Below are 27,842 nucleotides of genomic sequence, written 5' to 3'. Positions count from 1 at the left end.
TGAACGATATAATGAGTATAGCATTTTTAGAAAAGGCAGATTGCCGTACTAAAGTTGCCTTTTCAGACCAAATTCTAATCTAACATTGGCATGTCCTATGTGCTTCGGAATCCTAAAAACTGATTTAAAAACTTTTATTTGCAGGTCATCAAGAATTTTCGCGTCTTTACCACGAAAAATTATTGAACCATAAGTCAAAGATGGAATCAACTTCGCTTTCATGACCTTCAGTAAATGCTCTTGGTTTGGACTTGACAACTTATCCCTCAACTTTCTAAAAGCAAAAGACAATGCTGTTGCCTTTGCTTTGAGATTAGTAAAATGCTGTTTAAATTACATTTTATCATCAAATGTTATTCCTAGATATTATAAAATTTTACAGTTTCAATATGTAATCCGTTAATGTTCCATTCTTTCTTATCTGCTTTTTTACCACCTATAATCATTATTTTTGTTTTTTTAGTGTTCATTTTCAAACCATTAAGGGCAGTATAATGATTGAAAGAATCAATTAATCCTTCTTAATCCTATAACACAATGACTTAATAATATGGTGTCATCTGCATATTGTAAATACTTAATTTCATTGCCAAAAATTGAGGGCGAGTGAGCATTAACTTCTTTGAAGTGTCTAGGGAGATCAGCCATAAATAAATTAAAAAGACATGGAGCAAGTACACAGCCGTGTTTCAGGCCTGTCTTAGTGTCAAGACGGCGGGTAGTACTTCTGCCATCTCAGATTTGAATCTTTACCCATGTATTGGAATATAACAATTTCATCATATCCAGCAATTGTTTTGGGATACCCCATTCCAAAAGTTTAGCCCATAACAGATTTCGAGGAACAGAATCAAAGGCAGATTTAGGTACGACAAAAAAAATATATAACTTTTGCTTTCTATATTTTGCCCTATCGCCTAATAAAGATAGAAAAATCAAGTTTGTGCTAGTTGATTCTCCTCTTTTAAAACCGGTTTGGAAAGCTGGAGTTAATTTGTTTCTTGAGGCCCAGTCTTCCAGATCTTCAAGGAGGCAACTCGCAAAAATGTTTGCCTCCACATCAGTCAATGCAATAAATCGATAATTTGCAGGATTGTCTTGTGGGCCACTTTTATATATTGGATGGATTATGCTTCCTTGCCATGAGTCAGGAACTGTTCTAGATTTAATGATGTCATTAAATACATTTGTTAGAACCTCAGGCCAATACTTAAGATTTGCTTGAAAAATTTAGTTTGGAATCCCATTGGGGCCAGGCGCTCCATTCGATTTGATCCTGTTCATTGCTTTTTTGACTTGCTCCACATGCCAAAACTCCGTTTCTTGAGGTTCCATTTGTACAATGAGCGGGACACGCACCTTAGGCCACAAGCCCTCAATATATGACTCTGAATGATCATTAGCCTGGTCGAAGCTGTATTTTCTGGCTTCATCTCTACTTGATGTATATGTCTTCTGGCAGAGAATGTTGGAGTAGGATTGTAGGGCCGCAGGTGCAACATAAAGATTATAGGTAAAAGATGTCCAACAGGATTCATCTATATTCGCACTGTTCCCCCTATTACTACCATTTTCCAGATTATTAATTATTCTCCAAAATAATTTTGGATTTCGAGTTTTACATGAACAATTTAATTTGGCCCATAAACCTTCATAATAAGTTTGTTCGGCTTTCCATAGCTCATATTAATATTGCTTTCTGAAATTTTTTAATTTAAGGATATTCCAAGTTTTTTTGGTTCCATTCAGTTTTCTAAAAACTACCCTTGTAGCTCTATTAGCCCCTGGAGTGGACGGACCATTATGCCATCAGATTTAAATTAATCACCCCAGGAGATACTACTCCGGGAAGTGATGACTTAGTCAGTAGAAGACCTTGGAAGAATGTAAATGTTGATTCCCTTAACCACCTTTTAATGGAGAATCCTCCGGATATTACTTTACCCTGTTGCTCCCTAAATCTTGCGGTATCCAAGTGGTTAGCTGCGTCCATTGATGCCTGTCTGCCCCTGGTATCTAAACGCAGTTCTACCCACCATCCTCCGGCCCCATGGTTCAATATTGAACTAAGAGCCATTAAATCAAAGTGCAAATACTTAGAAAGAAGATGGCGTAAGACCTATTCTCTTAGCGGCAAGTCTGATTATAAAGCTGTTTTAAACAAATACCACCTGGCCTGTAAGATAGCTAAAATCTCTTTTGTCTCGAATACTATCACTAATTCAATGAATCGGCTACCGGCTTTATTTTCCATGGTGAAGAAGTTAGCAGGTTCAAAGACTGTTCCTACGTCACCTGCCCTGGATGACACTCGATGCACTGATATTGCAAACTATTTCATTACTAAGGTCGAGACGATATACAGCTCACTAAAGACACCTAATTCTGTGAATATAGTGAATCCTCTGCCTGATATGAAATGTGGAAGCTATCTTTCTCCAGCTGCTAAGATATCCACATGGTCTCCCCTCAATGATGTTTCTTTCTTTGATTGCCTAGCCAGGGTAAAATCCGGTTGCCCCTTAGATCCTCTTCCGGCTAACATTCTTCAACAGCTTTCTCCAGTGGCCCTTGGAGTCCTTAAAGCACTCCTGAATGCATCTCTACGTGAATCATGTGTTCCCCTAGAATGGAAGCGAGCAATGGTTGCCCCTCTGTTGAAAAAGCCCGGAGCTAACCCGACAATTATGTCAAACTATCGCCCAATTTCACTGCTGCCAGCTCTTTCCAAAGTTTTGGAAAAACATGTTAACCGCCAGCTTTCAGATCATGTGGAAAGAACGGGATTCTTTCATCCATCCCAATCTGGATTCAGAACTCATTTCTCAACAGAAACCACCTTGTTGGGGGTCACTGAGAAGTTGCGCTCTTGTCTGGATAAAGGGGAGACTACGGCACTCATTCTATTAGATCTGAGCGCCGCATTTGACACTGTGTCACATGCCATCCTTTTGAAGTCTCTATAGTCAGCAGGAGTCGTAGGGTCCGCCTTAACTTGGCTGTCCTCTTTTCTCAGTGACCGTACATTCCAGGTCATTTCCTCTAAATGTTCATCTACAATTAGGTCAATCGCGTATGGAGTTCCCCAGGGGTCAACCCTGAGCCCTGTGCTCTTTAACATCTACGTGAGACCCCTGGCATCTATCGGGAAGGATGCAGATCTGTCCCTTTACTCATACGCCGATGACACACAAATTATATTTTCCCTGTCCTCCACTAAGGAAGGATCGCCTTCCTCCCTTCACGTGGGATTACAGAGGGTGTCAGAATGGATGTGTGCCAACCTATTGAAAATAAACGGTGATAAGACCGAGGTTGTCATTTTAGGTAAACACAAGCACTTGTGGGGGACACAACACTGGCCACTGGAAATAGGTACTCTTCCTCAACCAGTTACTCAAGTGCGGAACCTGGGAGTTATCATTGATAGTAACCTCTCAATGCGGCAACAGGTGGTTAGCGTTGCCTCCACCTGCTTTACCATTTTATTATGGTTGCGGAAGATCATCTGGATGCTCCCAGACTCCACGAAAAGAATGGTAGTCCAGGCGCTTGTCACCTCTTGCTTCAACTACGGAAACGTTCTGTACCTGGGTGAATGCCACGAGGTGTTGAAGAAACTTCAGGTGGTCCAGAATTCCGCAGCTCGTCTCCTATGCCATATCCCTAGGAGATCATCCATCTCTCCCATCCTTCGGGATTTACATTGGCTCCACATTGAGAGGCGCATCAAATTCAAGACCTTGTGCCTGATCTTTAAAATCATATTGCAGAGAACATTGGTCCCTATATAGAAGTAATAAACACAGAGCACAATAATCATACACTTAATAAGTCGTATGTCTTCTGTCCGTCCGGACAGGGTTTTTTTATTTTTCTATTTAAGTTTAAATTTTTCAAGTTTCTTGGAAATGTCAAGCGGGCACAGCCGTGACCTTTAATATACAAGAGACAACAACAAGAAGATGTGAAAAGCAGGAGATCTGTCTGTGCACTTGTATTTCAGTGAAACAGACTTAGGATATTTACACAAACCACACCATTGCATTATTCAGTGTTTACGTAGAAAGTTTGCATATGGGGTTAAGGGTCGACGTTTCGATGCCTTTCTTAGAATATAGACATCATCATCAGGACATTACATGACATTATTGTTGTCAAGATTAAAATTTTTCCACATTTAGTGGTGTTAATACCTCGCTTGAATTAGCGGTACAGGGAGAAATATAATGTCACTATGGCAGACATTGTGGGGTAAATAAATGCTAATTTAATACATATGAGCCAAGCAAGATGAAAGTTAATTTCAAAATGCTTGACGTCCAGACTTAAAGAAATGTAAGTGGATAAGCCTCCACTAGGGCGACCAAAAACTGACTTACGCAAGGCAACATTCAAATACTCATAGTAGCCAATTAGAGGTTCCTTCTCCGTCGTCCTTGTTTCCTGTAACATTAAAACATCAAAGTCCTTAAGGAAGCTTATTGTTTCGGGATCTTCTAATAACGTTTTTAGTCCATTTATGTTCCATGAACAAATATTGAAAGGTTTTAAAACTTTGTTATTATTCTTTGTGCTTCATTCGTGCGTGTCATTACTCCCTTTTGATAGTATTTTGGGGAGCCAAGCCCAGTCGTCAATAAGAGCTGTATCTGTCCTTAACTCTTTACACACACGAGTGCCTGATTTACAACTCGTAATCTTGATCCCAGATGTCAGATCTAAGTTAATCGACGACCCTGTGGCTCCTTTCAAAATTCTCGAATACCCTTTTAGAATTGAGTTAGTTACAGGATCCCCTAGAACAGGACTATTAGATCTGGACGTTGGAATCAGCAAAGTGGGATATTGGTTTTCAATGATTCTCCATATTTTAATACCCCATTTTTCAAATTGGATTTTATTTTCTAAGATGGTACTAATTATGTCAGCTCGGTGCCATGTTGTAACAGTTATCTCTTTAATAATGTTTTTGAGATCTTTCTTGAATTCGACTGAATCTAAGTCATAGGATGTTAAATTTTTGAGCTCAGGAATAGAGTTCAACAGTTTCAAACTGTTCTCTCGGTTCAAAATATCGTATGATCCTCTGGTAGTATACTGTGGGCAAAATGGTAATTGCATTTCTGAATCTAATGGCCTGTCAGTCTTTAATTTCTCCTTTTTTGTATTGTCATTTTTCTCCAATATCAGCTGCAAACCAGGAGTAACCCCTTTGCCGAACACTGAGTCGTCCACTTTGATTAGTTCAGGGGGAACTGTGGACTCGATGGTAATTGTACTATTATCCGGAAAGACAACATTATTGGCAGAGTTCTTTGTGAACGCATGTTGCTCTTCACAGGGTTGTTCAATTCCTCTATGAGTGTTGTCTTGACCCCTCACTTGCGAGCTTGATGATACGGTATTTTTTGAGCATATACTATCGTGAGGTATTTCAGAAAGATGGTCATGTTGGAGTTTACTGGATACACTGCATATGCAGGTTGTCGTTTTGCCGCCGCAGGATTCCAGGGGTCTGAAGATTGGATTCATTTCCTTCTCAGTGTGCTCAGTTGGCAAGATATCGATTGGGGAGTTTTAAAAAAAAATTTGATTTATTGTGTGCTTTCCTCAGTCTTTTTCTAGCCCTTTTAGTTAAACCTTCTAAAAAAATTTTAGGATTCGAAGTATAGATCGAGATAATTTGCTGAACAATAGCTTCATCTACTGACGTTTGATCCATAGGTTTGTTTCCTTCATTCATATCCTGGGATTTCAAAGGCGTGTTTAATTTTATATTATCAATTGCAAGTTTGTAGTCTCTTACTTCAACTTTCCTATTAGTTGATGCTATATTATGTTGTTGATTTTTATTTTTAATTAGACTGTGGTTATATTTTGATGTTGAGGTTCTTCTGATAACTTTTTTTGCCTGTGCGTTCCCAATTTCGTCTGGGGGTCCCGGAGTTAAAGCTTTTCTTTCCAAAACGGTGCCATGGTTATGATCAATTGGGGATGGTTTATTTTGTACCATTCTGTCTGACATCGTGTTTACCTCTTGCACCATGGATCTATGTTGTGCCTTGTTAATGAATTTCTTTTCCTATAAGGTAGTCAGCATTCCAGGTGACATCTTTCAGAGTGCTGGTGACTGATTGTTCTTTATTCCATGGCTGGAGGTTGCTGAGGCAGGATGTCCAGTGCTTAACTGATGCTCCCTGTAACTTCAAATAAAGAAGCTGAACTTACCTGTGTCCACTCCGTGTCCTATCTTCAACATTTTGGCGACGAGTATGGAAGCCATCACCATTGCGAAAGTGGTTGAAGAGTCTGATAAGTGTATGGAAGAAATGCGTCTTCTTGAGCTTAAGAAAGAGGAGACTGTCAATGTTGTCAACAAAGTTAATGCTTCTTCTGCTGATGTTAAACATTGTGATGTCAGACCTAAGTGTGTCCCTTCTAAGCCAAAGTTTCCTAGTGGTGCTTCTGGTGGCAGAAGTAAATTTGTAGGTTGCTTCCGATGTGGAAGTATGTCTCATGCGGCTGATTTTCAAGGGTGCTTTGCTCGTGATAAGTCTTGTCGCATGTGTGGGAAGAGAGGCCATATTAGCAAAGCTTGTAAGGGTCCTGCCTTTAATAGAGTAAACTTTGTGGAAGATGATATTATTCCTCCTGATACGTCTTTGTGTATTGACGATGATGTCCATGTTGTCTTACAAAGACCTAAGGCAGTTTTTGTTCTTAATGGAGTTTCAGTAACGCTCTTAGTGGATCCTGGCTCCATGTTCACAATTATTCCTTACAATTTGTTCAAGGAGTGTTGGCCACATGCTTCACTCTCACACAGCGACATAACACCTAAGGGTTATAGTGGTGAGATTATAAATTTAAAGGGTTTCATGGATACAACTTTTGAGTTCAAGGGGAGGTCAGCAGTTGGGAAAGTTTATATTTCTGATGATGGTCCGGCTATTTTGGGTTGGATTCAACAACATGCTCTACATATCATTCTTGATCCAAGATCAGAGGATAAGGTATTAGTTATTGATGATTTTAATGATATTGACACTGTGTTGTCTTAATTTTACAATGTTTTCCGCTCAGATTTAGGCAAATTAGAAGGTTATATGCATGAAATTAAACTTTAAAAAGATGCTACTCCTGGTAGGCATTCTCTTAGGAGGATTCCTGTTGCTGTACGTAAAGAATTCAAAGAGATGCTTGATGAAATGCAAAGTCAAGATATTATTGAGCCGGTGGAGGCCTCTGAATGGCTTTCGCCAGTGGTTGTAACGCAAAAGAAGGATGGCAAACTTCGTTTTTGTGTTGACCTTCGGTCACTAAATCAAAATATTATTGTCGATAAGTTTCCTTTACCTAATATTTCAGAAATGGTGCTCTTGATGGATAAGGTGAAATTTTTCAGTAAACTCGATCTAAGGGGTACATTTTATGTGGGAAGCTCAACAGTCTGAAGCTTTTGAGATGATTAAAAACGAGATTGTTGGTGCTGGCATTCTTACCACTTTTGAACCAGGTAAGGACACTTATGTGACTGTGGATGCCAGTGCTTACGGCATTGGTGCTGTTTTATCCCAGAAGAAAGGTGGCATGGAAAAAACGGTAGCTTTTGCTTCACGTTCTCTTAGCTGTTCTCCACACATTATGCCCTAATTGAGCGGGAGGCATTAGCTGCTGTTTGGGGCGTTTCACATTTTCGTACTTATTTGTGGGGAATGCATTTCTCCTTGAGAACTGATCACAAACCACTGATTAGAATTTTATCACCAGGTGGAGCTAGTAATGGTTCTCCCCGTTTAATGAAATTTGCTGCTAAGTTGCAAGAATATACTTATACTTTGGAACATATTTCTGGGTGGAGAAATGTCCAAGCGGACTGCTTGTCCGGTTTGCCTGTTCCTTCTGGAAAGGTAGATTGTGATTTTGATGATGAGAGTGTGTGCGTGGTTGCTAGTTTTGAGGATGTTTGTTCTGGTGAGTATCATTCCATTTCCAAGGATGAGTGGCATCAAGCAGTCATTTAGGATCCAGATTTTGTTGAACTGGTTGATGCCATACGTTTGGGTTGGAGACGTGAGGATGATGTAAAACCTTCTTTACGCAGTTTTGTTAAATTGCAATTGGAGCTTAGTTTGGGTTCATCCAATGACTTAGTTTTACGTGGTGAGAGATTTGTTCCACCGAGGTCTCTTAGGAGAAAACTTTTTCTTCTTGCTCATGAAGGTCATTTAGGCCAAAGTATGACCATTAAACGCCTTAAAAGATGCTTTTGGTGGCCTGGTGTGGATGATGATGTTCGGAGGTGGGTCGAGCAGTGTTTATTGTGCAGGGAGAGTGAGAAAAGATTGAAGATTGTTACTCCCACTCAGGGTTCGATTGTCAGTGTAAGCGATTTGCCTTGGGACAAAGTCTGCTTAGACTTTATTGGCCCTATGGATTCTCTACCTAATGATTGTCGTTTTGCCATGATTTTAGTGGATGTGTGTTCTCGTTGGATGTGTGTGGAGTTTATGAGGAATATCACCACGGAGACAGTAATCAAACAGCTTAGGTCTATCTTTCTGAAGGAAAGTTTTACAAAGATTTTACTTACTGATAACGGTACCCAATTGACTTTGGTGGCTATGTGTACCTTTCTTGCGAACCATGGAATTAAACATATGTGTACATCTTTGTATAATCCGCAAGGTAATGGCATCGTGAAGCGGATGAATCGTTTAGGTAAGGGTGCCATACAGATGTCAGTTCAAGGTGATGTGCGTAGAGCAGTGGAAGAATTGGTGTGGTCTTATAACACTACGGTTCATAGTGTTACCAATGCTGTCCCTTTTGTGCGTATGCGTGGTAGAGTCCCTAAGACCAAATTAGTTCTGCATTGGTTGATGGAAAATAGTGGTTCTCCAAGTAATAGGGTGGTTTCAGTTAAAACAGGAAGGGTTGAGGTTGGTGATTTGATTAAGATCAAATTAGGTCGTAGGGAGCATGGTATGAATAAGTTCTCTGATCCACTTAGGGTTAAGGAGGTTCATAGGTGGCATGTTGTGTTGGAGAATGGGCAGGGTTGGTATTTCCGTAGAATTGCGTTGTATTCTAAAGATTCACATTCTGGGGACGCTGTGGGTGAGGGGTTGAAGAGGGGTTCTCCTCAAGGGACTCCATGAAGTGTTTCTCAAGAGTTTAGACGGAAGATTCCTGTCTGATAATGTGGCATTCCTAAAAAATATAATGATTTTCTTATGTATTAGTTTTACCTTTTATGTAAAGTTTGTTGATAGAGATTAACGTCAAAATATTGGCAATGAAATTTTTATGTCTTTTTTTTTCTTCTCTCAGTAATTATTCGTAAGGACAACATGATGTATGGTATGATGTATTGATATTCGTATGTATTAGCTTTACCATTTTTCTTAGTACTTTTACTGTAAAGTAACATGATCTTTTATATCTTAGATTTTGAAGTATAAGATGATGTAGAGTGTTTTAAGTATGATGTATTGATATTCGTATGTATTAGCTTTACCATTTTTCTTAGTACTTTTACCGTAAAGTAACATGATCTTTTATATCTTAGGTTTTGAAGTATAAGATGATGTAGAGTGTTTTAAGTTTGTGTTTTTATTTTATTTTTGTCTTTTGTTTTTGTTTGTTTATTATAAGGAAAGGAGATATGTTGTGCCTTGTTAATGCATTTCTTTTCCTATAAGGTAGTCAGCAGTCCAGGTGACCTCCTTCCGAGTGCTGGTGACTGATTGTTCTTTATTCCATGGCTGGCAGTTGCTGAGGCAGGATGTACAGTGCTTAACTGATGCTCCCTGTAACTTCAAATAAAGAAGCTGTACTTACCTGTGTCCACTCCGTGTCCTATCTTCAACATTCTGACGATGGTCGGTAGCTCTGAAATCTTATCAATTAGTTGCGCACAGGTAAATGTTGACAATTGATCTTCTTTAGCTGTTTGTACTTTGGTTAACTGATTTGAAAGGAGAAGCAGTTTGGCATCGATTCCGGATACATAGATGGCAAGCGTATTTAGTAAGTCGACTTGAATATTCAATTTATTCGAGTGAAAGTTAAGAGCGCTAGTAATATTGTCCATTGTGTTGAGTAAACTACCCCAAATTCCGCAATCTGGGCTAAGTTGTTTATTTTCTAAGGCACAAGATTTGTCCCGAAAGTTTTCGTCATATTTGGCTAGTAATGATAGATCTGCAGAACTGAGAGGATTAATCATAGATTCAGCTTGCACAGATATGGTGTGTAATTTTGGGGTTGGGGCCTTCACAACTAAGCCTTTGTCTGGAACCAGAGTTGATTTTTGAAAATACTAGTTTCCAAAATTAAACTTGCCTGAGCTATATTGGATAACTTTTCACTACCATTTAGGTTGGAAGATGACCTTGGAATCAAGGACTGACAGCCCTTCAAGATTTTTTGATTTGTGTATAGTAAATGAGGACAGAAAGACCTCATCACTTGAGTTTTGATCTGAACCAGAAGATATGTTGATAATGTCTCTTTGATTAAAAACTTTTGGTATTGAAATCAATGAATATTTGCCCCCACCAGATACTACAATAGGAAACGTAGAATCCTTCAAAGCTATAGGTGCATGAACCTGAGCTTGGACCTGAATTGGACGAGTAGATTGTGCAATGGCTGAGGGCGAATAGTGTCCAGTGTAGTTGTTTACTAGTTGGGAATCACTACTGACTTTTTTTTTCTCTGATTCCGACTCTGGTCAAAAAAGGGCATCCTCCAACCTTTGCCCGATGACTGGGCCTAAGCCTTGCGAGCCGACTGTATTAGACTTTGGTATCTTAGAAGTTTGATCCACATTGACACAAATCGACACTGGAGATGCTCCATTCACGATTGCCTTGTTTTCAGTTTTTTTCTGTCTAAGGTATCCTATAATCGAAGATTGGCGACTACTTGGCCATTACAAATTCCCGAGAATTTGACATCTACAGGAGAGTTTATGTTTGGAGAAAATGCTATTGATTTGGGTTGCTCTCACGGAGTGACTCCCTTAGGGCTGCTTTGACTAAACAGGAAATCATCCCCGAGATCTGAACTCCCCTCATTCTTCCTCCGCCGTTTTAATTGGGGTCGAGGCAAGGTCCCCCTCTGACAGCCGGACCTCATTGTTGGCAATCTTTGTTGGCAATATTTCTTTTTTTTTTCTTACTACTATTATATTATAACTAATTATGTTTTTTAAGTATATTGCTGGAAGTTACTGGGTATGGGATGTAAAGACAATGCTCGATGATCAATTTAAGGATGGCCATGCACGGGGAACCGAGCGCAAAGCACAATTCAGAGAGAATTCCACTCTCCTCTGTTCTCCTCTACGTTCCCTCTTTATCAGACCTTCTCTTTATCCCTCCTCTCACAACAGATCCATGTAGTAGTGATTTATAATTTTTAAAAGATATAATGGAGGTTGAATGCTGGTACACAAGCACAACCCGCTGCTCACATGTGCTGACCTCAGCACAGCCTCACTGCTCTCTATCTGTTTCTTCGAAGCTGTGCTGATGCACTCACTGGAAGTGCTAGTAGATCTGAAGCTAGAACCAAAGTGCCAGAGTCAGTGTCGGACTGTGAGGGCTCAAAATGACCATTTGGCTCAACCAGACTCAGGGTCAGACTGCAAACGAGTTGTATTTTTGGAGCACCACCATCCGTTAGATACTTTCCTGCACTATCTTGCACTAGACTTCACTGGCCTTCATTGACCAGCACTGGAACAAGCCTACCCAGCCAACCAGCCTGCCCGCCGCAGCCTGCGCTCTTGCCGTGCCTTTCTCCTCCAGTTGACTCCGACTGATACCGCTTATCTCCACTTCTCCACTTATCCACTTTATCACTTGTTTGCTGTGTCCAAGCCTCTGATGCTGCCTCTGATGCTGCAATCGCCTCGAACACCTAGCCACTGGCTCCGCAGTTACTGCCACAGCCCACAGAGCACAATCCTCAATTGCAGCAGCAACCCCTATCCACAGCCACGACCCCCTTTGCCGACCGCTAATGAGGGCAAGAGGAGGGATGGGCAGGTGAGCGTGGGCGCAGGTAGAAACGGACAACTAATGCCACGGCCCCCAGAACTCAGTCCTCAGCAGCGGCAGCCCCCCTTGCTAATGGGGGTAAAGGCAAGCGAAAGCACCAGAAGGGCGTGCGTACGGCATGCGGGGGGAGGCTTACCGCGAGCTCGCCCAAACCGGTCCAAATGCCTGTCCAGATGCAACTGCTGGGGGCGTCCTCCGGGGCTTCGGGGCTCTGCAGCGTCCACCGCGGCTCGAGGCCGGCACTCCATAGGGGACAAAAACACCTTGCTCCCTTCCACCTTACTCCCCCCGCCAGCCGCTCGCAGCTCACCGATGAAAAATCAGCCGCGTACGGGTCAGCGGGAGCGTCAGGAAGGCAGGCTGGGGGTCTGGGGGGTCTGAGGCCGCGGTGGTGTCTCCCTCGTCGTTCTGCAAGTCAGCCGTGCCTTGCGGCCAGAGTGAGTTTGAAACCAGAGACTGGATTGCTCATTGCCACTCTTATTTGTAGCTTCCTAATTGGCCAGTGTATGCCGGCTTCACTTCCTCTTCTATCTTCTGGAGCATGGACCAAGCACTATTTGCTTTATCTTGATTTGTGTCCTTCCGCTGCTTGCACTGTGATGGAAGTACTATTTTTCTTTCGTCTTCTCCTGTCATTCTTGTTGCTTCTTCTCCTCCCCCCCACTTTCTCTGCATTGCTCTTCCTCTCCTACCCCCACCGTCTCCATTGTCTATGTGCTTCTTCTCCTCCTAGGCACCTGTTGTCTGTGTTGCTTCTTCCTCTACTACTATTGGCCATGTTGTTTCTTCCCTTTTCAATCCCAATTGCCCATGCTTAATCTTCCCCTCCCACCCCTTTTGCCCTTGTTGCTTCTTCCCTCACAGTCGACCGCGTTGTCTGTGTTGCTTCTTCCCTTCCACCCCACCCCTTGTTGTCTATGTTGCTTTTCCACTCTCACCCGCACCCTTACATTTTCTATTTTGCTTCTTTTGACTTCCCAGACAACTCCCACCCTCATGTTGTCTATGTTGCCCCACCCACCCAGAAAAAACACTGTGATGCAGTTAGCGCTTGCCGTATCATCTTGCTTTATTTTTAGCTTCTTATTGCATATCCCCTCCCTCATGTTGTCAAATGGAGGCTGCAGGGAGAATATCAGGGGTACAATACAGAGGGGCAGAGGTAGAAGGAAACAGGAATCAGTGAAGCTGGCAGACAAGGAGGGGGCAGAAGCCAAGAGGCAGGCAGATAGGAAAACTGAGGATGGTAGAGTGCCACTGTGAGCGGTGTGGGCGAGGCTGGGGCCAGTGAAGAGCAGGAATCAGGCAGGTGTAGTGTGTATTGATTACTGAATGGTGGCAGATGGGGCTGGGGAGATAGGCCAGTGTTTCTTAACCTGTGGTCTATGGACACTCTAGGGTCCCCATAACCCACTCAGGGGGTCTGTGACAGCTTACAAACTTACATAATAGAAGATTAGTAACTTACTATACATCAAAAAGACAAGTGCAAAATTAAAAATATTACAACCCTTTGTAAATGTGAAGGATTTTGAAATTGAAGGCTAAAAATTGAGTTAGTATCCTTCGCATAATTTGTGGATGTAGTGCAAGTAGAGTAAACAAAAGCACTGGTATGCTTGGACAAAAAGAGAGCGTTCATTACACACAAAAAAGACAACGTGATAAGCTTGAATATAGAATATCACTTTATCTTTTGAAAATAATATCACATTTTGAAAAGTTCAAACATTCCCATTACAATTAATGATTCAGTGGGGGGGGTCCCTACAAGCCAAAAGGGTGCAAACTGATGAGGTAGGGTGTCACTACCTGGGAGCTATTGAGAAACAGATTTGATGGAATGAACAGGCAGAGGGGTAGATGGGGAGAGGTCTCTGATCAAATGAGGATGGGGAGGAGGGGTGCGGTGGGGTGGGGTGGAAAGGACAAAAGGAAGGGGAAGTCACTAAAAGATAGTCGAGCAGAGATGGCCAGTGGAGCAAAGAGGTGGCTGTAGGCGTAGAAGAGTTAGGCAGAGTTCATTGAGAACAGTCAAAGGAAGGACAAAAGAGTTATTTTTTGCGATTTTCTATAGCGCAAACATTACCCAAAAGTGTCAGGGCGCTTTACAAAAGAACCAGTTGCGTTACAAAAGGACTTTGGATTACATGAGTTGCATGAGAGATACAAACAGAAAAAAACTGCAGAAGTACAAGGTGTAATGTAAAGTCACTCAAGGTAGAGATAAAAACAGGAACAAATTGCACATGTACAAGTTGTAAAGTCACTCAAGGAAGAGATACAAACAGGAAAACTCTAAAGTCACATAGGAATGGTAGTAAGTACAAAGGTCTACTACATATACTAGTGGTTAGAGTTCTGTGTATACAAATAGTAAATTCACACAGGATTACATTTTAACAGCAGAGAGTGACCAGGCGGATGTATGACGTTACAACGCATACTTTTACATCGCATGCCTTTACAATGCGGTTTTTACAACGAAAACTTTTACAACGCATAGCGCTTTGGGGTGCTGGATAGTGAATAGTTTAATTTACTATTCCAACTCCAGTCCCCGTGGACACTAGGGAAGGTGTTGGACAGTAAATTAAACTTATTCCCTATCCTAGAGCGCCCCCCAGCGCAATGCGTTGTAATGGTTTGCGTTGTAAAAGTTGCGTCGTAAAGGCACTGCGTGGTAAAAGTTGCGTTGTAAAGGATGTTTCCCGACCAGGCATATGGTGCCAGCACAAAAGGCACTAGATGAAGATGAAGAAGGCAGAGTGCACTAAACAATGAGATAACCATTAAGACAACAATTGGTAACATGGGTGGTAAATATATTTCTGCCCAATTAGCACATTTATTTCAAGATAGTAAACAAAATGGTATTATAGCATCAGGGCACGTGGTAACGCCACTTGACAAACTCAAGCATTCAGGAGATTCTAGACCATTACAACACTCGGAAGCCTGCTTCTTAGCCCCCCCCTCCCCCCTCCTTCCCCCGGCTATTTAAAAAGAAAGGACTCCTGGCACACGCAACCAGAATTTGGCACTATCGACCTCTAACCCTCTGTAACTATCCATGTAACATCATGTGTCTAATGTAAGGCACTCTGGCACCTTCCGGTAGTGTTCGTGCTATATAAAAATGCATAAATAAATAAAATACAAACTTTATTTATAATCTTATCCTCAAACAATATTGATTTAGTTATATGTAATTTTAATGTGTTCATCGCTGGCTCTCTTAGCGGTACTTATGTCCCTTTTCAAAGGCCCTGGAATTAATAATCATCAAGAATCTCTATTTCTGCCGAGAAAGGCTCCTAAACTGCCGTTTCAGACATTTCACTCTTCCCTTCTTCTTTTGCATGTTCATTCAAAGATGGGGTATCGCACTGGTCAGCTGACGTGTACGGATATTCCAGATAAGTACTAACGGTTGATTGGCACTGTGCCATTTTGTGCCTCACCCACAGGCTTAATAATGGGAAGTAGAGACGATGCTTTCTGTCCCGTGGTAAGTACAGTACCCCTAATCTCACATCATGAGTGGCCTAACCGCCAGAGCTGCCGTTTATGGCGCCGGAGAACCAGGTTCGAGTCTCGGCGTCGGCTCAACATCCTGTGATTCTGGACAAATCACTTAATCTCCCCGCGCCTACCAAAAATGAATGTGTCCTTGTGTAATGTAACTGGCGCTCATGTAAAGCGCTCCAATAACTTCGGGTCGAGTTCGCGCTATATAAAACAAACCCCCCAAAAAGCGCACATTGGCAGAGTGAAAACCTAAAAATGTCGGAAAGGAAGGCTGGAAACTTGCCAGCTCTGCACGTGCAGTGGTGTAACTAGTTTGTCATGGGCCCTAGTACAAGGAAGGAAATTGCACTCCTGGCCGGTGTGCGAACTGGGAAATGCAGCAATAATCAGACCTCTTGGCCTCGGTGCTACTGCACCTGCTGTACCAATGGAAGCGATGCCCCTGTGAAGATGGTGCTTGCCGGGTCAGGAGACGCTGGCTCGGGGACCAGGGAACGTCTGACATCAAGAGGCGGAGGAGACAGATTGGGGAAAGGAAGAGACAGCAGCTGGAAAAGAGAAAGAATAGACTGTCGCAGCTGCAAAGACTGATGCTCACTTTAAGCCCCAGCGGGAATGTCCGGTGGTCGCAGCGTGTGACCCTCTGCAGACGGCTCCCTGGTCTGTTCTCTGCTGCTTCGGATTGGAGACTGAGGTGCCAGGAACACTGAACCCGTCGTGGCCCCGAGAGGGGGCTGGCACTTGTCTGCCTCACGGACTGGTCCAACTGGTCCAGGAGCCCTCTGTCCCACCCCGTGGATGACATGACCTTTAAACCATCCCTTCGGCCTCCGACTCTTAAAGAGTAAGGAAACTAACTGTAGGCGGTCAGGCACGTTTGTAAATGTCATTCACAGGCTGTTGATTAATTAATGTCAACATTCCTTGCCCGGACAAATGTCTGTGATCAATTGGGTAATTGTAGTGTCTGTCATTTGCAGCAGTGAGACGGTTCCAGGGGTGTGGCGTGGATAACTTTATTTAAAAAGACTTCTGGTTAAGCAACCTGTCTTTTTTGCGAGGTTTTCGTCCAATGTAGGCCTCCTCTGCCCCAGAAGCATAACGTTAGCACTCCAATCCACCAATCAGCTCGAGTTCCGCCAATGGTACCAAACAATTCCTTAATCAATGCACCCGTTCGCTCTTTTCAAATGTCTTGGTCTGCTTATTATTGAATTTTTACAGCGCCTTGAAGTGCAAGGGGAATGAGTGTCGCTAAGCTTACCTTGAGCGGCTAAGGGGAAAACCCGACCCTGAGGGAAGATTGACTTCAAACCAAAAATTACCTGAACAGAGGAGATCTGAGTTCTGTCACCTGTGACAGTCGCCGCCTGCAGCCAGCGTGGACGGGGCTGTTGCTCAAAGTTTGTGATGTAGAAATGACCCAGGTGACTTTTGAAAATATCTCTCAGGATTAGCTTTCGCTGCTGCTTAAATGTTAACGAGTTAATTCAAGACTTTTATTATTTTCTCCACTTTAAAGTACGCAGCGCCAAGAAATGCTTCACTGGCAGTGTGCACTATTGAGGCAACAGCCCTCAAAAGTGCCAAAACTGCCAGTGTTGGTGGAACGTGTACCCTTCGTTGTCCAGTTAACAACTCAGCAAGCTTTACATTGTGGGTAGTTGGACAAACTTAAGTTTTGAAATTATCAGGAGACAGACATTTAAATTTTGTGACACACAAATATCGTGATGCACAAATATAAGTAATATCGTTGTAAATGCTATTGATGTTTTTGATATCGTTTTATCATATATATTGAATACAAATATGCGTTTGTAATTATTTTAATATGTTTTGCTTGATTTTATAATTGGATTTGTTCACTATTGTTTATATACATGTTAATACGTTTTTAAAATATAGCTTGCACTTTTAGGTGATTTAGATTTATTTCTTAATCTCTGCTAGCAATTCATAGTGTGTAGCAGGTTGTTGGGCTTGTTCGGAGTTAGGATGGGAAGTAAATTAGGTATTAATTTATTTATATATAACATTTATAAAGCGCACTGTTACCAGACGGTGTCCTGGCGCTGAATGAACGCTCCCCTGACTAAGCCCGAAATTAGTGAACAAAAAGCCACGTTTTCAATAGTTTCCGAAATGTCATTAACTCTGTGGTCTGTCTTAAGTCCAGTGGGAGAGCATTCCATGCCCTCGCTGCCCCGGCAGAGAAGCTTTTGCCCCCCCATCGAGCTCTCCTAGTTCGTGGAATCACAATCAGCCCCTGATCGGCAGACCTGAGATGCCTACCAGGCTTGTACCATTGAAAGTACTGGGCTAAGCACGGAGGGCCCAGACCCCAGGCTGAGAGCCTTGAATACTGTGCATAGGGCCTTAAAGGCAATCCTTTTTCGCACCGGAAGCCAGTGCAGCTTCACCAGCTCTTGGGAAACAGGAGCAAACTTGGGTGTGCCCGTGATGAGACGGGCCGCTGCGTTTTGCAGCATCTGAAGTTTGTTGTGTAGGCCCTGTTGGGTATTGAGTAATAAGCTGTTACAGTAATCAAGGCGTGACAGCACCAAGGCTGTTACCACTGTTTTCCTATGCTCATCGGGCAGGAAGAGCAAAATCTTGCGTATTATCTTCAGTGTAAAATGGATGGCTGATGATAATGCATTAACTTGGGGCCTAAAGGTCATTTTGTCGTCCATCAGGACCCCAAGGTTCTTAACATTCAAAACTGGGAGGGGCGGGACGACCAGCTCATCTGGCCACCATTTTGGGGACCAGAAGTTCTCTCTGGCGCCAAAAAGTAGCACTTCAGTTTTGGCTGAGTTTAATTTTAAACAGTTCCTTGCCATCCAATTACTGACTGCTACCATGCAATCTTTGTACCTGCTGGCTGTGCCTTCCTCTCTCCCAGGTAACAGTGACACCACAATCTGCGTGTCATCTGCGTAAGATGTTAACTCAAATCCATGAGATCGAATAACCGGCGCCAAGGTATAGACATAAACATTAAACAGGGTAGGGCTCAGGGATGAACCCTGAGGGACCCCGCAGGGTAACATCAAAGGTTTTGACTCAAACTCGCCCAAGGCCACCACCTGGCTTCTGTTAGAGAGGAAGGCTTTCAGGATTTTATGAGCTTTCCCCTGAATCCCGCAGGCCATCAGACGGTCCACCAGAATCGTGTGGTGGACCGTGTCAAAGGCCGCAGACAGGTCCAGCAGGATCAGAGCGGCTCTGCCTCCTGCATCCAGCACTTTCCTGATATCCTCCGATGACTTAATTAAGGCAGATTCCGTACTATGACAGGCTCTGAATCCATGTTGCGATGGGTCCAGGGCTTGTGTAGCCCCTAGGAATGTGCTGAGCTGACTATTCATGATTCCCTCTATTAACTTGGCCGGTAACGGTAGCTTGGCGATGGGCCGATAGTTGTTTAGGTCGGAGATATCCAGATTTGATTTCTTTAATAGGGGTAAAATCGAGGCCTGTTTCCAACAGGATGGAAATTAGCCGGCATCCAGCATGATGTTGAACAATCTAGCTAGTGTGGTGGCTATAGGGGCCACCGCTAGTTTAGCTATAGCAGCCAGACAGGGGTCTCCAGGAGAGCCTGATTTAGTGCTCAAAAGCCGTTTCCTAACCTCCTCCTCGCTTACCGGGGAAAAGCTCCGGAACCTGCCCTCCTGAGTGTTTGCCCTCGCACTTTCCACACCTACCGGGGAAAAGTTCAAGGACTTGCTCTCTTGTGAGTATGCTGTCATATCCTCCGGGCCGACCACTGGCAGATTGACCCTAACTTGGTCATCCAGGGAGTTAAAGATCATCTCAACCTTATTTAAAAAGAACTTTGCCAAGCCCTCACAAAGTTCCTGACTAGGAGGCACGGAGTCGGGCTTGGGTGCCGCCAAACTCGATACTGCCTGAAAAAGCTCCTTGGGGAGTTCCTGGCCTTCATAATTCGCTTCGTAAAATATATTTGTTTCGCTTTCCCTATCAAACCTTTGTAATGTACCAGTCCTAATTTAAGTCTCCTTTTATCAGCCTCAAGATAGTTTTTTCGCCACATCCTTTCTAATTTCTTGCAGGTGATCTTGTGTTCCCTGCGCTCTTCTGAGAACCAGGGGGTCGACGGAAGTGCACGCGTAGAGTGGCGGCATTTGGGAGGTGCTAACAGCGTGCATGCGTGGTCCAACCAGTTGGTGTGGGTTGCCGCCGCTTGGTCCGCTTCTGATGGAAGTGGCGACAAGGAAGACACCAAGAGGGCTTCGAGGGAGGAGCCCTCTATCTTATTCCACTCCCTACAGGTCCTATCTGGTTTCCTAACTTGCCTCGATCTAAGGGGTGTGGCAGTGGCGATATTGAAACATACTGCGGCGTGATCTGACCAGATGACTGGACAGATGGAGGCGATTTCTCTGCCCGGGTGATTTGAAAAGACACCATCCAGGGTATGCCTCGCCTTGTGCGTGGGGCCAGCCACCAGCTGTTTTAGCTCCATTCCATCCATCATCTCCACAAGCTCATGTGTGTCAGGATCTGAGCAGTTGTCTAAGTGAAAATTAAAATCTCTTAAGATTGTATAGGTCTTAGCGCATAAGGCCTCCTCTAGCAGACTGCCAAGGGCACCTAGAAACGGAGTCTTAATCCCAGGGGGCCTATAAAGCAGACATCCCCTCAGGGATTGCTGATTGGACAGAATGAGATTAAAGTCCATTGCTTCGCCCAGTTCGGCAGCCACTGGCTGGAAATTCCCTCTAATGGAGTTGTTATAGAGGATCGCCAGGCCTCCACCTCTCTTCCCGGGCCTGTTCTGAACATAGCAGCGATAGTTAGGCGGGGTGGCCTTGACAATGTCCGGGCCAGACGCTGCCTCTGTCCAGGATTCAGTTACAAAAGCTATTTTTACCTCTTTATCCTGTATCAGCTCCGCTAGCTCAGTGCTGTGTTTGACTAGTGATCTTGCATTAAGCAAGAGGTATCTGACATCAGTAGACACAGCCTCTACCTTCTGTCTGTTAAAGGAAGCAATGGATCCAATCGAGTGCATATAAATCACCGGTATTATCCCATTGCAATTTCGGCATGGCAAATCCGAGACCTTGTTAAACTCTAAACATATGCATCACGATGACCTGCCTCCACCTCCCAGAGTCATCAGGGTATTTCTATCATAAGTTAATCGTCGTACCTTACCTAGGGAATCCCAAGTAGGGGTCCCGGCGCTGGGCGCGGTTCCGGCGCGGACGGGCGCAGACGGGCTTGCCTTAGGCGCTCCAGCTACGCGCATCCCCTGCGCGGTCGCGCCAGCCCGATTTAAGTAGTGCAGGGGGGGTGAAAAGACTAGACCGCTCGCCTTGGCCCGCTCAAAATGGCGGCCGTCCGGGCGAGTGTCTGGTCGCGTTTCCCTCCTACCTGCCGTAATGCGCAGTGAAGCTAAAGAACCTGGCAGTGCAGAGTCTCTATCTCAGCCTGCACACTCACCACAATGATTAAAAGGTTATTTTAAAAGGAAAAACAAACGTAGCTGCCGCAATCAAATGAGCATGTGCAAATATCGCAGTTAATACAGACAATTTAGTAACAAACAGAAGCTAGCTCCCGGCTCACGCCTCAGGAGCGATCAAGGCTGCGCGGTCACTCCAGCCCGACTTAAGTAGTGCAGGGGGGGTGAAAAGACTAGACCGCTCGCCTTGGCCCGCTCAAAATGGCGGCCGTCCGGGCGAGTGTCTGGTTGCGTTTCCCTCCTACCTGCCGTAATGCGCAGTGAAGCTAAAGAACCTGGCAGTGCAGAGTCTCTATCTCAGCCTGCACCCTCACCCCAATGATTAAAAGGTTATTTTAAAAGGAAAAACAAACGTAGTTGCCGCAATCAAATGAGCATGTGCAAATATCGCAGTTAAAACAGGCAATTTAGTAACAAACAGAAGCTAGCTTCCGGCTCACGCCTCAGGAGCGATCAAGGCTGCTTGGTCGCGACAGCCCGACTTAAGTAGTGCAGGGGGGTGAAAAGACTAGACCACTCGCCTTGGCCCGCTCAAAATGGCGGCCGTCCGGGCGAGTGTCTTGTCGCGTTTCCCTCCTACCTGCCGTAATGCGCAGTGAAGCTAAAGAACCTGGCAGTGCAGAGTCTCTATCTCAGCCTGCACCCTCACCCCAATGATTAAAAGTTTATTTTAAAAGGAAAAACAAACGTAGCTGCCGCAAACAAATGAGCATGTGCAAATATCGCAGTTAAAACAGGCAATTTAGTAACAAACAGAAGCTAGCTCCCGGCTCACGCCTCAGGAGCGATCAAGGCTGCGCGGTCGCGCCAGCCCGACTTAAGTAGTGCAGGGGGGGTGAAAAGACTAGACCGCTCGCCTTGGCCCGCTCAAAATGGCGGCCGTCCGGGCGAGTGTCTGGTCACGTTTCCCTCCTACCTGCAGTAATGCGCAGTGAAGCTAAAGAACCTGGCAGTGCAGAGTCTCTATCTCAGCCTGCACCCTCACCACAATGATTAAAAGGCTATTTTAAAAGGAAAAACAAACGTAGTTGCCGCAATCAAATGAGCATGTGCAAATATCGCAGTTAAAACAGGCAATTTAGTAACAAACAGAAGCTAGCTTCCGGCTCACGCCTCAGGAGCGATCAAGCTTTAAGAATGTTTTAATATTCTTTCAATTAAATGATTGATATTTATTTAGTCATTTATGTAATACTGATGTCTTTTTGTTTCATGTAATTTTTGTGGGCTGTTAGGTTTGGAGGGATATAGGGAGTGGAAGTTATTTAAGTAATAATTAATCAACAATTAATTATTAAATAATTATTTAATTGATTAATAATTATGCAATCTATGGAATATTTATTTATTTACTTATATTATATATATATATATATAATATTATATTTATGTTTATTTATTTTACTTATTTGTATGTGTGGCTGCTAGATTTGTATGGGTGTAGGTGGGAAGTTAATTAAGTAACACTTAATTAAAAATGTATTATTAATTGTTAATCAGTTAAATTTATACATGTATTTGTAATGATGTAAAATATGGAATACTAATCAGGGCGTAATGAAACTTGAAAGGTCCCCCTGCAAAGTAAATGGAGGCAGGCCCCCCCATTGTCCGCGTCAGTCAAGAGCTCAGGCCAGCGACCGCCATACTGCAGGGGCTCACCTCAGCCATAAAATAAAAGATTCTGGTTCCTCCATTGGTCACATCCGCCCTTTCATCGGGCGATTTACATACATCAGTAAATACTGCTGCTGCGCCCTCCAGCAAAGTTACATAGCACTGCCTCCAGCCGGCCCACCAAACACATCCTCCTACTTGATGACCCACCTTCAAGCGAAGCCTGCTCAGTTGACCACCTCCAAACACAGACCACTGCCTTTTTGCCTGCTACTAACCCATCCATTAACTCTACTCTCACCCCTACATAACCTGCATTTATGCTTTTACGCCTGCCTTTAAAACTACCCCTCGGATGTCACTGTGAACCCGTGACTGCTGCCCTACTCCCCTGGGTTGTGGGAGCAAAGCTCCTAGGGTTTAGGTGAGGGCAAATGGGGAAACAAAGTAGCACAAAAGGTGCACCCTCAGCGGCACTGAGGCGGCTGGTTGCAGAGTGTTGTTTCGACGTCGGGCGCCCTGTTGTTTTCAATGGGGAACCTCCGGTTTGCAAAAGCACTGCAGGAAGGGAGACAAAGGACTTTTGGGTGCGACCTAGAGAGGTAAGTTGGGAAGTTAAAGGTTGGTTAGGCACCATCGGTTTGGGCACACAAAGCCATGGGGCATCGGGTGCAGGGGTGCCTTTTGGAGTCAGATCTTTTTACCAGCTCCTGGTTGCGTTTAGGGGGGGCCTTCTGTATTTAGATTGCAGGCGTCGGCTGGAGGCTTGAGGCTATTCAGGGGTCGCCGGATCTCGGTTCAGGATTGCCGGGGTGACCTCCTCGTGGTGTTTTCCACTTGAGCTCAGGCCGGGTTCGGCAGGTGCAGAGTGGGCTGGATTTGCTGTTTCCGGCTGCTGCCAGAGGTTGCGGTTGAACATATCCGGTGTTCACGGGAGAAGCAGTCTTTAGGAGTGAAGGTAGGCAGGTCCTTCGGGTTTCTTGAGGTGGCTGGCTGCAGGACACACCAGGATTTTGCAGGAGCAAGTTCGAGGGGAGACAGACCTGTAGGGCTGGTGCTAAGTCAGTGGGCGTCTTCCTCTTGTTAGCTGGCTGCACGGCTGTTCGGTCCTTCTTCTTTTCTTCTTGTCATTTCTGGATCTGAGGAAGCAATGTTCAGGGTGCCCCCTAAATCTAGTATTTAGGGGCATCACAGGGGGGGTAAAGGGCAGGGACCAATGGGTCCCTTCCCTGGGGTAGGTACACCCCCTATTGTGCTACCCTCCAGTGGGAGGGGGGCATGAGCCTGTCCCTGGTTGGTTGGGTCCCCCCATCCTCAAGATGGCGGGGAATCAGAGTTGTGCTTCACCTCGCTTCCCCCACCTGAGGGGTGAAGTTGGCAGAGGTGGGAACAACTCTCTTCCTCACTTGTGTTTCCCACCGGTTCTCCTTCCCAAAGTGGGGGGCAGAACCAGTGGGGACCAGTTGCTGAAAGCAGTGATTGGTCTGGGGAAGCTCACAATGGTGGCAAGCCTTTGAAGCTTCCCCTTCTTGAACCCTGCCCGTCCCGGGGGAGGAGGCTTGGAACCTCGTCCCAGGATGTGCATTGTTTCAGGCCCCCAAGAGCAGCAGGTTCTCGACCCAGGGGTCCAGAAACATGTCTGGTGGTGGCAGCCTAAGCAGCCACTCAGTCAGGTCACTAGAGGTGGGTTCATTTTCAGTGGGCATCTCTGAGATGCCCTCTGTGTGCATTTTTCATTAAATCCCACACTGGCAGCAATGTGGGTTTAATGTGCTGTGAAGTTTGATACCAAACTACTCAGTTTTCAATGTAACCATTATGGTGCTGTGGAGTTCGTAATTACAAACTCCCAGCACCATATACTCTTAATGGCAGCACTCCACTTACAATGTCTAAGAATGGGCTTAGACGCTGTAGGGGTACAGGGCTCATGCACCTGTGCCCTCACCACTGGTATAGTGCACCCAACTAGAGGGGTGACTGATCTAAACCAGGGCAGTGGGTTGTAGGCATGGCACACAGGCATGTGTGTCATATCGACTCTTCACTTTGCACTGCACCATAACACGCAGCCTGCAAAAGCAGGTGTGATTGTAGTGGTACATGACCTCTAAGAGTGGCACAATAAGTTCTGGAGCCCTTCGAGGCCTTCTCTGGTCACAGTGCCCTGGGTACCTGTGGTACCATTTACCAGTGGCTGACCTGTGGCCAGAGATGCCAATTGGGTTTGTTTTGGGGAAAGAACACAGGCCCTGGGAACCTGATTGGTAGTGACCCAGGACACACCAAGTAAAAGTGCATTAGTAGTCTGGCAAAAAGTGGGGTGGTTACTGCAACAGAAACCCACTTTCCTACACTTCCCCTGTCTCCTAAACGCGATTCAGTAAATTTCGTTATGCAATACAGCTGCCTTTATGGTAGTCCTGTAGTGAATGTCCCTTTTCTATGCCCACACATTTTGCTGTATTTCCGTAGTATGTCCATAAAGTTAGGTCTCACGAGGATTTGTTGAAGGGGTGCGCCATGCACCGGCAGCCCAACAATGTCAGCCGTTTAAAGTGTGACATATGCAAGGACTTTTTACTGACGGGAGCTAGGGGCTTGAGAAGGGCACCGGAGCTCTGCAGTGGTTGATGTGCAAAAACGTCCGCTCTGCATGGAGGAGCCGGGAACTAAGATTCCAATACGATGACACCGCAGCACTGAAGTGCCCAATTTCATTGCTGTTTTGCTGTAGGGGGAACAGAAATAAGGATGAGTAAGTATTAAAGGAATAAGGTGCGGGAGTCTATTTCCAGGCTGATTCCTACTTGTTTTTTTAGAAACTTTCACATGGCGGTAATAGCTACTATCAGCAACCGACATACCGGAATGAAAAACAAAAACGTTAATTGTGAAGGTCCTGTAACGCTTGTGACCTGGGTGTATTGGTAATTTATATTAATTATTTATTAATTTTAATGTTATTTAAGTATTTTAAGTATGTTTAAGTTAGTTATATTTATTATTTCATTAATTTAAAATTACTTTTAACTATTTAAAAAAATTCGATATTTTGACTATCTATATTTTTTACAACGATATTTTTGATTCGATAATTTTGTACTTACCTGTTTGGAGATAGGAAGTCGATATTTTGGCATTCTATATTTTTTACTCGATATTTTTGTAGGTCTATATTTTTGCCATCGATATTGTTTCAGTGATCCGCCGGAAAAGGCAGTCCCTTGTTTTATCCCCTATAAGAAGCTCATATATAGAGAGGTCCTATCATCCTGTCCGAGAGTAACACCCACTTTCCCTAGGAGGGCTGCTAGTTGCTGCATCCGACAGCCCAGTAGCACAATTTGAGGTTAGGGACTGCTAACCCTCCATGATTCTTTGGTAATGTCATAAATCTGAGTGCATGCCTGGGGTTGGCATACGCCCAAAGGAATCTGGTCAGCATCTCATCAAGGAGTTGGAACCAATTATTATCAATCTCCAGCGGGATAGCCTGAAAGAGATGGAGGATCCTGTGAAGGAAAATGATTTAAATCAGGTTACTCCTTCCAATCAAGGACAGCCTCAAATTGTTCCATCTCCTGAAGTCCTGCCTGGCCTTCTGGATTAAAGGGGGAAGGTTGGCCTGCACAATCTTTCCGACATCCGAACTAATAACTACACCAAGGTAGGTTGCCTCTTTAGAAACCTGCTCATGCAAAAGGAGTCCCTGTTTATTGATAATAACTTGGGTTTTCTCCCTATTTAATAAATACTCAGTAAATTGGCCAAATCTCTTACCCTCCTCCACGATGTCTACAAGAGCACCACTTAGTGAAGAGGTAGCGATAGCCAGATCATCGGCCTATGCCAAAATCTTAATGTCCCCTCCTGGTAACTTGATCGGCTGGATTACACGATTACGATGGATTTGCCTGATCAAGGGTCAATATAGAGTGCAAATGACAGGGGGGAGCAGGGACACCCTTGCCTGGTACCCCGTTCGATGACCACCTCTTCGTAGTTGCCCCCCACAAGGGAAATCCTAACTCTAGGCAGACGATAAAGGGCTTTCACCCACACAAGATAGGCAAAAATGGTAAAAGGTCTGGGGTTGGATGTGTTTCCTACAATGGTGGGAAGCACATTGTGTTCTTCAAATCCCCCTCACACACCAAAAGGGCCCTTGGTGTCATGCTTCATCATAGGGGTCTTCGCGCCCCTCTACGGAACGCGGTGTGCTACTAACCAGCTGGTACGCGGGAGCACTGATGTAACCAATATGTGTAGTGTGCGGGGGGGTTTAAATGTGAGTGGTAGGGTCAGGAGTGGGTGGTGAGTGAGTGTTAAAAAATACCTAGCAAGTGAGGAGTAAAAGGAAATTAAGAAACCTCTGTGCTGGTATTTTTAAAAAAGGTGAGGTGGACGTTTGAAGTATTAATGTACAAAACCTCCTGTGTGTGTCAACATGTTTCGAAGCTTACAGCTTCTTCTTCAGGACGGTTACACAGATCCCTACCCTACTCACATGCGACAGTCTAATACCGCCAATAATAAGGAGTATTATGTGTAGAATTAATGTATAAATGTTACCAAATATGCCTATTACGGTCAATTGGACTGGAACAAGGTAATACCTTAATGTCAATTTGCTATCCAGAAACCAATGGTGTCATGAGCCTTCAAAACAGTGGGGGCCCGTGCTAATTGGACTGTCTGTAGTGGTACTACCTCCTACGATCGTCCCCTCCGCGAAGCCAAAGCTCTGCAATGGAGAAAACATCTGTCACAGACCCCAGTCTCAAATCGAGGGGACACAACCATTACAACGCAACTTTTACAACGCACTACCATTACAACGAAATTTTTACAACGCAAAAACCATTACAACGCATGTATTTACAACGCATGTTTTTACAATGCAGGTACCTTTACAACGCATACCATTACAACGTAAGTATTGGTAAGTATATAATTATATTTTAAATTTTATATGTTGGGTTTTTTTAAGGGGTATTTTTAGGGTTAAGGGTCAGTTTTCAGTTTTTGGGTAAAAGGGTATTTTTAGGGTTCAGGGTCAGTTTTCAGTTTTTGGGTAAAGGGGTATTTTTAGGGTTCAGGGTCAGTTTTCAGTTTTT

At 44.2% G+C, this 27,842-nt stretch overlaps 1 protein-coding gene across 1 annotated transcript in view; it reads right to left on the bottom strand.

Annotated features, from left to right (window-relative positions):
* Positions 1-16,262, bottom strand: part of LOC144791099 (dehydrogenase/reductase SDR family member 4-like) — a 194,971-nt gene extending 178,709 nt beyond the window's left edge. Inside the window, exon 1 of the mRNA XM_078665757.1 lies at positions 16,204-16,262. The gene's annotated coding sequence lies outside the window, so the exon portion shown is untranslated. The remainder of the gene's footprint in view (positions 1-16,203) is intronic.
* Between the last annotated feature and the right edge of the window lie 11,580 nt (positions 16,263-27,842).

Source organism: Lissotriton helveticus, chromosome 11 (genome assembly GCF_964261635.1).
Source record: "Lissotriton helveticus chromosome 11, aLisHel1.1, whole genome shotgun sequence".
In the NCBI taxonomy this organism is placed as follows: domain Eukaryota; kingdom Metazoa; phylum Chordata; class Amphibia; order Caudata; family Salamandridae; genus Lissotriton; species Lissotriton helveticus.
This window is presented reverse-complemented; position numbering and strand designations above follow the sequence as displayed.